Source organism: Tamandua tetradactyla, chromosome 4 (assembly GCF_023851605.1).
Source record: "Tamandua tetradactyla isolate mTamTet1 chromosome 4, mTamTet1.pri, whole genome shotgun sequence".
Lineage (NCBI taxonomy): Eukaryota > Metazoa > Chordata > Mammalia > Pilosa > Myrmecophagidae > Tamandua > Tamandua tetradactyla.
In genome coordinates, this window is record NC_135330.1 from 195018715 (window position 1) to 195031781 (window position 13067).

The following is a 13067-nucleotide window of genomic DNA, read 5'->3' on the forward strand; positions in this document are numbered from 1 at the left end:
TCAACTGCTTTCCAAAGGCACCCCCAGAGCATTTTATCCCACGTCGGCTACAATTTCCTTTGAAAAGCCCTCATCCAGTCCATGTGTTAGGATGCATCTGGGGGCCGCGCTGCATGAAAACCACCAGGCATCTTCAGACAACCTTAGCCCTGGCCCCAGGAGAGCCGTGGAGGCACCCCCCCCCCCCCACCTCCTGGAGGTCCCCTCAGGCTGCCACCTCCCGCCCCTGGGGCAGCAGTGTCCCCTGCCCACCCCCTCGGGCCCTCTGCTGTGAAGTTAAGTTCTCGGGAGGGAATGCCTGGGACCCCTCCCGTGGGACCCTGGCTGCCTCGGTTGCCAAGCCACCTCCCACCGGGGCACGCCCTCTTCATCCTAGAGCCAAAAGGCGCTCAGCCCAGCGCGGGAGTTTTCTAGAAGCACACGGTGCATGTCTGATGACCAGCCAGACCATTGTCCCCGTGGCAGCCCATGGTCCCTGCACGGACGGCGAGCTCCTCTGTGCAAAGCTGCCACCTCGGGGTGGGGGGACTGCTCTCCCTTCTGCAGCCCCCCACTCGTGTTTGACCAGGAATCGTGCTCGTGGCTGAGTTGTGCATCCGCCCTGGGGGCAGGTCAGCAAACATCAGAGGCCAGACCGGTGATGGTCACCTTTTCATCGGCCCGTCTTGCTCCTGAACAGCGGAGACTCATGGGGAGCTCGGATGGGCCATCCAGCGAGTGTACCAAGGACACAGGGTGCCCTTGGCAGAGAGCAGCTGCTGGGAGATGGGCGGGATTCTGGAGGAGGGGGGATTGCACCAGGACCTTCCAGGGTGCCTCACCTGCGGCTTGGCTGGGCTCTTGCTTCTTCTCGCTGCAGCCCAGGAACCCCAAGGGGGCCTCTGTCACCCCCTAAGTCTGGTCCTTGCGGCACTGGGACCCAGCACTGGAGGGGACCTGGCCAGGGAAGCATCCACCTCTCCCTAGCCGCCACAGCCGGGTCTCCTCTACGGAGACTCCCTAACAGCTGGTAAATAATCCACCCCAGTGAGCGGCCTGGGAGTGCCACCCCCCTCACTCCCCCGTCAATGTCAGATGCCACAGCTCAGGGCTGCAGAGTGGACAGAGGGGAGCCTCTGCACCCAGGCACCCCAGCTCTGCTCCCCTCCCTACCCTGCAGGCGTCATGGGGGAAAGCTGGCACCCCCAAGTCTAGACATAGGGGAGGGAAAGAAAGGGGAGAGATAATATCTGGGTTTTAGTCTCAGTGAGACCTGCCTTGAATTAAAATGGGCCTTCCTACTACAGGGGCCCTTTCCTTTCCATCTCCAGGTCTGTAGGGCCCTGTCACAAGTCTCACACAACAGCAGCAGGGTGGTGGGCTCCCCAGAAGGGCACAGGTCGGGCAGCCCTTTCATTTCCGCCTGCCCCCCAACCTTGCTCTGTTGGGAGGAGCACTCGGCAGGAAGGAGCCCGGGCAGGAAGAGGCAAACACTGGGACCCCAGAGAGTCCCCAGGACCTGGAGACCTTCCGAGGGCCAGGCAGGACTGGAAATCAGGAGTCCATTATCGGCGGTGTCTTGGGTGGCTGGTTAAATGACCAGTGTCCTCAGGCTGCTGCCATCCTGGGCACTGAAGGGCAGCCTCAGGGTCATGATACCCGTCAATGCCCCACCTTCCAGGCACGGGCTAGGGGCTGGTGCACTCTGGGGGTCTGGAAATGCCAAGACTTCCTCTGGAGGGGATGAGCCGCTGAGTGTCCCACCCTGTCAACGTGCCCAGGACCGGTGAGTGGGCATCCCCCCGTCCGAGCTTCTCCACCTCCTCATGACTGGTGTTTTAAGAGCCACAGGAAATAGGGTGCTTTCTTCATTCTGGATGAAGCTGCCTCAGTGGGGCCTTGATCTAAAAGGAAAGGCTTTAAGTATCAGACAAGATCATGGATTGCTCTTTCATCATGGCCTCTCCCATCAGTTTCTTGGGCTTATGTCCTAAAGGCACCAGATCTGAAGTCCTGGGAGGGCTCGCCCTCTCTCTTACATCCTGCAGTCCCAGCAATCCATTCCCACTCACAGTTCTCTTTTCAGTTCCTCTTAATAATTTAACTTCGTGTATTAGTCAGGGTTCTCTAGGGAAACAGAACCAACAGGAGGTATCTCTAAATATGAGATTTTATAAAACTGTCTCACGCAACAGTGGAGATACATGAATCCAAATTCCATAGGGCAGGCTGCAAGCTGACCACTCTGCTGAATCCCCCAGGAGAGGTAGGCTGGCTGGCTGAAGCAGAAACAGAGATTCTCTCTTCTGACTTCTCCCTTAAAGCCTTCCACTGATTAGATTAAATGTTGCTAATTGCAGATGTGATCAGCCATGGATGCAATCACTGTGCTGATGATTTAATAGACCAGCCTTCTGGTTTATTAGCCAGCCATGAAATGTCCTTGTAGTAGCAGTGAAGCCAGTGCTTGCCAACCAGACAACTGGGCACCATCACTTGTCCAAGTGGACACATGAATCTCGCCATAACATTTGGCAACTGAAAATAACACCCGTCGTTGACTGCCCTTTCGCTCCCCAGACAGCCCAGAGAGCCTTCGGGAATCTGCAGGTGCTGCCACCGGGGCACTTCTTCAGCCTCCATCCTCGAACCCCCTCTCTGGGAGGAGCTGTTGTGTGCGGGAAGCGTTTGGGCTCTCCTTTTCCTTTCTACCCACCGGTCATTTGACTGGGGCAGTGCAGTATCATTCCAGGAAGTGGACAAGAGCAGGGAGAGAAGGAAGCACACAAAATCAAGCCCTTCTTGTCCCAGCTCTTACAAAGAAGAACAATTAGGGGGGAGGCATAGTGCTAGAGGATTTTGAAAGCAATAACACAAATATGATGTGTTGGGAGATTTATGAACTTCAATCACCCATGCTGAGAGTGTTTCACTGTAGTTCAGAAAAGGAGTGTGTTGGCCTGTTGCACAGCATCAATTTCCTAAAGATTGGCCCACTGCAAACAAAGAAAACCCAGAGAAGAGTTGTTGATGCTGAAATATCTCTTTCTTATCTCAGTAGTCATAGTGGAGGGTTAAGCAGTTGGTAGTATCTCACTAAATACATTCAGGTCAGCTGCCTGTTGTTAAAAGGGCATTTTATCTCGCGTCATGTACTACTACTTGTACCTGTGTGCCAGGTTTTATGGTAAGCACTAAAACGGTACTGATTGATTCAACCCTCTCAGTAGGTTTAGGAGATATCATTGTCATCCCCATTTCATAGATAAGAAAAACCAAGACTCAGAGAGGCAAAGTCTCTTGCTCACAATCTCATAGCTAGTTAGGGGCAGAGCTGGGATTTGAAATCACCTGCGCCAGACTCCAATGTGTCTATTTTTATACTCTAACTGCTGACATACACGAGTACAACCAGGGGTGGGGTGGGGTGGGCGTTACGGAGTGGGAACACAGGGCACACACGGGTGTGGTTGGCTGTTTTCAAATAACAGGGGGCCGGACACCCTTCTTCAGCTCTCCGTCCTGGCACATGCCCACGGCAGCACCCACCCCCGCCCCATCCCCACAGTGTCCAAAGGGCGCTGAAAGGGGGAGGCAGAGCTGTACTTTCTTCTTAACAAAGGGGGCCGAGCCACCCCCAGAATGGGCTCTTACTCCAACTGAGTGATTCCCTATCTCCTCATGGCACCAACGCCTTCTTGACTCTAAGGTTTAGAAATCTTTCGTGTCTGAGGAAATTAAGCTCATTTTGTCCATCCCGAGTGGTCAAGATGTTAAGCCGGCCCAGCCCCGAGCTGGAACAGCCTAGAAAGTTTAAAAGGAAAGGAAAAAGAATGCTCATTTCTTGTTTACCATCTTGACTTCTCCTGAGAGCTAAACATACATATTTTCTTGCTCCCTGCATGTTTCTTCCCCTTTATTTCAGAGAAGACCCTGTGGCCGCCCCGTTACAGATAAGGCCGGCTTGCAGGCTCCTAAAGGCCAGTGTCCTAGCAGTGTTGGCGCCCGCCCCGAGGCTGGCACGTGAGTCTTAGGATCAGAGGGAGAGAAGGTGGCACCAGTTACGACCTGGCCCTTATCAGCACAGTGTTTCACTTGGGGACTGAAATTGTTTTGGGCTGGAGCAGACTTGAGGCTGCACTAAAATCTGAGTAATGCCAACTCCTCGGGGGTGCCGGGATGGGGGCAGCGGAGCTAGGTTCTGACCCTAAAAAGGAAGTTCTTTAACTCTTATGGATATAGGAATAAAAAAAAATAAAATCTGCCCTGCCCATCCCCTGACTCTCCTGGAACCAATATTTGCTGGTTTAGATAACTCACAAGTGTTTTCCCAAGGCTTGGCTGGTATCAAACTGGAGGACAAAAGCATTCAAGGAAATGGTTCTCACCATACTGATTAGAAACTGCCACAGGCTGTCGTTCCGCTGTGTGCTTTTCGCTACATCCTTTTTTTATACCATCATATTGGAAAGATAATTCCCCCGTCCTAGTGTATGGGAATATGTTACAGAGTAGCTCCAGCAACAAAATTATAATTATGAGCCACAGAACCCAGCCTCTTTCTCTAAAGAGAGAAAAATCCTCAGTGTCCTCTGAAAACTACGGGAATTTTCCATGATTGGAAGGAATTCATGACTTTTGTAAGACAAAAATCTAAAGAAAAAGAACACAAAACATGGAAAAAGTTTACACAGTAAATGGCAACCTTGAATTGTTCTGGGAGGCAACTGTTGCTAGCAGAACCTCATGCTATCATTCTTTCAGCTGTGCAACAAATATTTAATCGGGAATTGACTTCTTCCCCAGCCTGTGCTTGGCACTAGGTAGAATAAAAAAACCAAATAAATAAAAACCCAGATATGTTGTCTCAGCCCAGGTGGGGCTGCCAGCGCTGTAGCGCTCACCCCCAGTGGCTATTAGGGGTAGAGGTGGGACTGGGGTTAGAAGGACAAGCCAGAAATGAGCTTGGGACACATTAGAAGAAAACAATAAAACAATACCTTATTCAGTATAGCTGGTATTGTGCCAACGCTTGTAGGTTCCAGAAACTGATTGCACAATAGCGAATGGGGGAAACCTGGTTTAATTGCACTTCCTGTTTTCAATAAGTCTGGGATATTTTGCTGGCCAGAAGCTTAATGTGATCCAGTAGTCATGTGGCTACTTTAAAAAGCTGATCTTGTTGTAGGTTCCATTAAATAGAAATACAGTGTCCAGATACTAAGTAATAGTAATGCCATATGCTGGTCAGATGAGAATTGAAAGCTAATACTCAGTTCAGGATATTGCGATTTACGGTAACATACCACAATTCATCATAACATACAAAGATGGATCAAGAGAATGAGAAAGGAGGTGCTGAGGGCTCTAGAAACCATCCCATCCCAGGCACAAAAATGGGAGGATCTGAGTGTGTTTAGCTGGAGAAGAAAAGCGAGACAACACTGTGTGAATATTTGAGGAGTTCTGAAATACATTGGAGACCAAATGCATTTATTTTAGTAAAAAAATAGGAGCAAAGGGAGATTAAATGCTGAGCAAGAGCAGAAGGAAATAAATAAGGAAGGAAGTGGTAAGGATGTAGGTTTTGAGCTCAATACAAGAAAACAAATCGCTATAGAAAAGAAAGCTTTCTAACAAACCCAAGCGCTCACTGCCGGAAATGGCCCTCTCGGGAGGCAGCGGGCTCTCTGCTGTCCGCCGGCACATGAGCTACTGGGCCACGTGTCAGGGAGCTGGAGGAGAGGCCTCCAGAGGTAGGTAGGGTGGCAGCTCCCAAGGCCCACTCTTCTCCTAGGTCCGGGGCTTCCGTGGTGGACTGTCCTGCTGGCAGCCCCCGACGGGAGCGGGGCTTGGGTGCCGGAGCTTCTGGGCCAGCGTGCTCTGAAACGGACCGACCCCTCCAGCGGCATGAGCCGAAGGCCCAGCCTGTTTCTCAGGGACAGCACCCAGGAGAAACCGCACCCCCTAAAACAATGGAGCCAGGGAGTTTGCTCTCTAATAAAGAACTTGGGTGCTCTTTATATTCCTGGGGGATCCCCTCGACCCCTTCAGATGTTCCCCAGAGATGGAGTGTCCTTGTCGGCCCTGGTGGGTCTCCACCACACCTGAGGGTTTGTGACTCAGGGAGGGGCCGGCCTCCCAGGGACGCTTCTGGTGGGGCTGCAACCCCAGAAGGACCAGCAGGGGATGAGGAGATGGGGCTCACCAGGGGTGGAGATTTGGGTTAACTGCTCAGGCCTCGAGTCCATCAGCCATCCCTGCTTACTGCAAGCCCCGGAACAACTCGGGACACCGAAGCTTAAGAGAACTGCCCTGACTGGCGATGTCCTGGGAGGGGGCGGCATCCCGACTCGGGGGGACAGGCCCTGGGAGTTCTGCCTTCGATGCCCTGCAGACCTCGCCTTCCGTGCCTCTCTTTTTGGCTTGTCCCAATTTGTGTCTTCTTGGCTATATTAAAAGCACAATTATAATTATAGCGCTTTCCTGAGTTCTGTGAAGCATTTTAGCAACTTATGAAACCTGAGCGGGTGGGGGGAACCTCCTAATTTGTAGCCAGTTGGAGAGAAGCAAGCGTAGCCCCGGGAAGCCTGGCCTTGCCACTGGCACGTGAACTGCGTGCGCTCTCGCAGGGACGGTGCCCACCTGGGAGCCTCACCTCACTCTGGGAATTCGGTGGCAGAGTTGCGTCGCAGTTGGTGGCAGGAGTTATTGTGGAGTTGACTGCGGGGTTCCTTCATGACAAATACGAATGGGAATTGCCAGGCTGCTGGGTACCACCGAAGAGTCTACGTGCAGCCCTGGAGAAAGCTGCAAAGGGCAAAGAGGAAACAATCAAAGAGAAGAAAGAAATATGGACTCAATCCAAATAGGGAGCCACGCCGCGTGTGAGAAGAGCCTGCTGTTGTGTGCTCCAGTGCAAAGCATTCAGGAACTATAGGCAACACAGACCAGTAATTGAAACTGACTGGTTCATCAGATTTTCTCTTTACTAAAGCAGTGGCTCAGTTCAGTACAGAATTTAATACAAGGAGTATGACATTTTTAGTTCAAAAAATGATTCTCTTCCTTACTATACTGTTACTATACTGTTTTAGCTTCCGAGATGCTAAAACAAATACCATGCAATGGGTTGGCTTAACAAAAGGAACTTATAGGCTCACACTTCCCAGGGCCAGAAGGCTAGTGTGTTCGGGGACTGGTATCTGGCTGGCCGGCAACCTTTGGGATTCCTTTGACATGGCAATACACATGGCGGCACCTTCTCCTCCAGGTTCTCCTGACGTCCAGCTCCTGGAAGTCTCTCTCTGTGGCCTCCTCTATAAGGGCTCCAGTAACAGGCTTAAAACCCATCCTGATGGAGGGGACCACACCTTAACCGAAGTAGCCTCATCAAAAGATACCGTCTACAACAGGTTCACATTCACAGGGATGGATGTAGATAAAGAACACGTTTCCTGGGGTACATAACTCCAAGCCACCACATACACCGAGAGCTCTCTGAAGGTAGGAACAAGGTCCTATTTAGTTAGGGATCCGGGAGCCTAGCACAGCATCGGGCACATAGTAAGAACTTCATAAGTATTTATTATAACTGGAAGAGGGTGTCTTTTACATGAGGTCTCTGGAGAATACTACCAAATTTATCCAGCTCACAAGTACACCCATGAACAAGCCAACACCGTGAACGCAAGGTTTGAGCAATCAGAGGATTTGATTCAAAGCTTAACCACTTTTTTTGTGTGCGTAAAAATAAAATAAAATAATTAAATCAAACGCCATTCACACCAGACTTGAACAAAGCCATTATTATAAGTAGGTAGGATTTGTCCTCGCTATAAAATGTTCAGCAAATCATACGCTACAACCTGCCACTGCTTCGCATCAGTTTTTTTCTAATCAAATGTATTAAAAGTATAATTTTTTTAAAGTATAATTTATATGCAATATGTGCACCCATTTGAGGATAGTTTGGACAGACACAGCTGTGCAACCACCATTATATTCGATTTAGAACACATCCAACACTGTAGAAAGTTCTTTCATGACGAAAGGGCTCCGTCATCCAACCCCAGAAGCATTTTCTGTTTTCTGTCACTATTGGTTCGTTTGCCTTTTTAAACATTTCATATGAAGGGAATCCTATGGTCTGTCCACTTTTTTTTTTGATAAACAAATTGTGTTTTATTCATACAGTAAAAAATCCAAAGCAATGAAAATGCCTGAACTCTAGTAATATACAAATCTGAAAGACCTGAGTGGAAACATGTCATATAAAATGCCTTTTGTGTGTGTGCATGTGTGTGTGTGCGTGCATGTGTGTGCGTGTGTGTGTGTGTGTGTATGTGCTGTATGGCAGGTCGCATTTCATTATTTTTCCATGTGAGTAGCCTTTATTGCAGCACCATTTGTTGAAATTTTTTTTGTTTGTTTTTCATTTGTTTGCTTTGCTTGTTTGTTTTTGGGAAGTGCACGGACTGGGAATTGAACCTGGGTCTCCTGCGTGGCAGGTGAGAATTCTACCACTGAACTACCCTCACACCACCCACAAAATGCCGTTTTTATAAACCTCACAATGGTTATATTTACTACTAAAATATATATAGCTGAGGTGTATATATAAAATGAAGTTATAAAGAAAAGGAAGTTAATTTACCTGCAGAAGAAGTGAGGGGGTGTGTGTAAGGCACACAACAAAGAAATGTGAGAGTCTGTTTATCAGGCTAGAGGGTGGGCTCATGGCTGTTCATTTTATGTCCGTTCTTAACTTTCCTATATAATAAAAATGTCCTTTTCTTCTTTCTGTTTTTTTTCCTTTAATGCAATTTTATTGAGCTATACACACACACCACACAATTCATCCAAAGTACACAATCACTGGCTCACAGTGTCATCACTTAGCTGTGCATTCATCACCACAAAAAAATCTCTTAGAACATTTTCATTACTCTAGGAAGCAAAAACTAGAAAGAGAGAGAGAGAACACCCAAACATCCTGTATCCCTTTCCCCCCATCACTGACCCCTAACATTGGTGCAGAACACTGGTTACTGTGGATGAAATAATATTAAGGTATAACGGTTACCTACGTCTACAGTCTGCAGTAGGTGCATTTTCCCCGTATACCACTCTATTATTAACACCTTGTCATGGTTTCATAAATTTGTTCTGGTTCATGGAGGAAACTGTTTGTATTTGTCCGGTTAATCAGAGACATCATCTGCCACAACATTTACCGAGTGATACATTCCCATGTTTGAACCTCTGGATTTCCTTTCCACATATGATCTACATTTCCCCTAATCCACTACATTCACACGCAGCTCAGAGCTGCTAATCACATTCACAATAATGTGCCACCATCGCCTCGATCTGTTTCCATTCATTTAAATTCAGCCTAGTTAAAAATTCTTCACATCTTATGCTTATATTGCTCCTTATTCCCAAGCCTCATTGTATCTCCTGGTAACCTGCATTTCAGATCCTATGCCCCTGAGTTGACAGGTACAATTAGTTCATATTAGTGAGACCATACGATATTTGTCCTTCTGTGTCTGGCTTCCTTTGGTCGGTATGCTTTTGGCGTTTATGCCCTTTGTGTCATTCACCCCTCTTTATTGCTGAGTAGAATTCCGTTGTATGGATGTACCACGGTTTGTTTCATCTGGGGATCTGAATAGATCAGCAAGTAAGGAGACATTTGAAAGAGTCACTGCAACCACACTGTTGAAAATACGGAGGTAAACTGGGTCACTTTATTACTAAAGGATTTGTTTCTCCTCTTGGGTATCCTTGTACCAGAATGGCAGATGAACAGAAATGGGAGGGAAAGTTTTGAGAAGAGAAAAGAATGGAGAAGGGTAGACCCAGCAGAGCTCAAAGGCCAAATAAACCAAGAGGAGGCTGGGAAAAAAAGTCACTTTAGAACAAGAAAGGAGAGGTGGAAGTGAGAAATGAGGAAAAAGAGGAACTAAAATCTTCAGAGTTGCAAAGCTTTGGTTCAGGTCTGATTGTATATAGGCATTTCCTTGTTGCTATCCCAGACGTGACCTGCTGGTGGCCACTGCTTGGGGTTCCTGGATTTCCCAGAGATGCGCCCCTGATACTAGAGACAGTGATGGAGTGAATGTCATCAGCTCCTAATCAGCACAAGACAAACCTCGATGCAGCTGTGTCCTGAGGGCAAAGGAGACCTGGAGCAGATGGCTGGGATGCATTCAGAGTCAGCTGTAATGCATTCAGTCTCACCAAGGTGCATCCGGTAAAACATTCATTTCTTCTTTTGCAATTGGTAAAGCAAGACATTTTAATAGTACGCAATTATCCCCACCCACACAGTGTACTTTTCATAAAGGCGACTTTGGGAATGGACTGAACAGGGCGAGATGAACCAAGTGCTGCCAGCTAGGAGGCTGAACAGCAATGCAACCCGCCCCCTCTCCCCCTTCCTCTGGGACGGAGGAGACCACCAAGGGATCCTGGAGCTTCATGCCTGCCTTATGTACATCTTGTAAGGATTCCTACAATCGTGTTGGCAAACGGCTCTATGCTCCCCAGAGAAAGTGTTGCAAAGATATGATTTTATTATTCCTAACACTAGTGAGCTTGGATGCAAACTGCCTGCGAGATGTAACCTCACTCTGCTCCTTCCAGTTCCTTCTACTGGGAATCAGCAGCTTAGGTTTCTATATTTGAAAAAGAAGTTCCTTCATCACCAGATACTCCAATAAATCAGACAAGCACGAGCAGAGAAGGCTTGATAAGAGCAGCTCCAGGCCCCACTGAGAATTGCACGGAGGGAGCAACCAGAGCAGGGAAGAGGAAATCAGGCCGACAGTGAGCTTGTCTCCACTGAGTCAGGACTCTCTCCAAGCAAGGCACAGCTGAGCACAAAAATCAATAGCAGGAGAAGTAAGATCAAAACATACCCAACTTCTAATACCTCAGGGAAATAAGAGGGAGAAGGAAATTTTATTAAGACTTTTCTGTTAACCCTATCTACTGCAGCCAAAACATGTCTGCTTTAAACATCCCCTTGCACACTGGAGAGCCAAGGCAGGCATGCAGCAGAGTGCTCTTGCACTAAGTAGACATTTAGTTCCATACACGATGTGAATGCAAGAGATGGGTTTTCCTGAGGAAATGCATGAGAGAGGAGCCCCTCCAACTCCCACCTCAGGGACCCATCCATGACTCGTAAGGCTCTCTGCAAGATGAAGAAGAAACTCAAATGTTGCCAGAATGGAACAGAAACATGCCAAAAGAAAGGAGTAACTGTCACAGAAGTCTTAGAAAACGGGCAAGATGGGGATTTTTCTATCTATTGTCCTTAAATAAATGACCCTTCCAAGCAAATGACCCTGGAACTATTCAACATAAATTCCAGAGTAAGGAAACATTGTTTTCTAGTCTTCCTCCTGCTTCCCCTTCTCACCAGCCTTTGCCAGCTGTGACCCTCACTTCCTGGGCCTTGCCTGGAAACTCTAACAATTGTCAGGGGCACAGCGTGGCTCAGGGTGAGGCAGGCATTCCGTCCTTCCTCTACTGAGTCTGTGGCAGGCCCAGCGATTCCCTGAGCACTGCGGGGTCCAGAAAGGAAAACATAAACTTGCCCCTGGCCTGAAGGAGCTTCCAGGCTTCCAACACCATGCGATTATCAGAGACTATATCAGCAGGCAAAAGTAACCTAGTTTCTCAGTGTGCCAGACTGCTGTGACAGTGCCACACAGTGGCTTGGCTTAAGCAACAGGAATGGATTGTGTCAAGGTACGGGAGGGTAGACGTCCAAAGGCAAGGCGTCGGCGGGACCATGCTTTCTCCCCAGTGTCTGGTGCTCCCTCGCTGTGCTCCTGGACTTGCCTCCTGCCACGTGGTGAGCTCGTCCCTGCCCACGTCTCCCAACAAGGTCTCCCTTCACCCGGACTGAGGCCCACCCTGCTTCGTCCAGCCACACCGTAACTAAAAGTGGCCCCTTCCAGAGGTCCTCCGCACAGCGGCCCACAGCCTGCGGCCCCAGGCCCAAATTAAGAGCCGCATTTCGTTGGGCGCCTGATTCAATCCCTGGCGCAGGCGTGCGGCTCCTCCCGCGGCGCCCCGGCTGAGACCGCAAGTGCGAGGCGCCTGCAGTGGGGCCTCGACCCCCCGAAGGCGCCGCCCGCGCCCCCCGTTCCTCCACCCTGCGGGGAAGGCGGCGGGGGCCCGCGCAGCATCCCCTGCCCGCAGAGGCTTCGGGACGCTGACCCGCTCGGCTTCGCAGCCCCCAGGGCTGGGAGCCCCAGGCCCAGGATTTCATTTCCACGAGGGCGCCAGCTGCATACAGGGTCGCTACGGCCGCCCGCTGGGCCCCAGGAAGAAGGGCGGGTGCGACCCCCTAAGACGTCCAGGAAGTCGGCGCTAGGGACGCACCTAGGAACGGCGGGGGTGCAGCCACATCCCGCCCGCACCGACAGGGCGGAAGAAGGAGGGGCCCACCCAGCGCCCTGGCCTCTGGGAGCCAGCGTCCTCCTCGGGCCCGAGCCAGCCCCGCTGGGCAGCTGCCCGCCGGCAGGGGCAGGAAAGGGCCCCTCTTGGGGCTGCTGCGCGACCCCCCGAAGCTCGCCCGCGCCCTGCACGCCTCTCCCCGCGCCCTGGTTAGAGAGAGAAGGAGGTTCGGCGGCGGAGCTGGGCCTTACCCCCCCAGGGCTGCCGCCGGAGAGAACCCCAGGCCCGCAGCGCTCGGGTGCTGGCGCTGCCCCCCATCGTGGGCGCCCTCCCCGCCTCCTCTGCGCTGCCCTCTTGGCTCTGGCCCCGCTGCCGGTCCCACAAGGTCGCTCGCGCTTGTGGCCCCTTCTTCTGGTCACATCGGCCCAGTTCCTGCTGAGGCCACGCCCACAGCCACTGGGCGGCGACTTTGCTGAGGGGTAGGGGGACACAATTGAACCCATTGCATGCAGGATTCTGTTAAAACTCTGACCCTTAAAAGCTCATGTAGGGGGTGTAAGGGTGGCTCAGTGGTAGAATTCTTGCTTGCCATGCGAGAGATCTGGGTTCGGTTCGGTCCATGCACTATTCCCCCCACCCCAACCCCAAAAAAGCAAACAAACAAAGAA

General features: G+C 50.4%; 1 long non-coding RNA gene across 2 annotated transcripts; it reads right to left on the bottom strand.

Moving 5' to 3' along the window:
* Nucleotides 1-1075: 1075 nt before the first annotated feature.
* LOC143679627 (uncharacterized) lies at nt 1076-12796 on the bottom strand. Of its 2 annotated transcripts, none has more exons than XR_013173874.1 (3): nt 12651-12796; nt 6638-6789; nt 1076-2975 (listed from the first exon to the last, which is right to left on the bottom strand). It is a non-coding gene; the product is annotated as an uncharacterized LOC143679627 (long non-coding RNA). The 2 variants fall into 2 exon arrangements; XR_013173875.1 differs by lacking the exon at nt 1076-2975 and adding an exon at nt 5518-6429.
* Nucleotides 12797-13067: the final 271 nt, after the last annotated feature.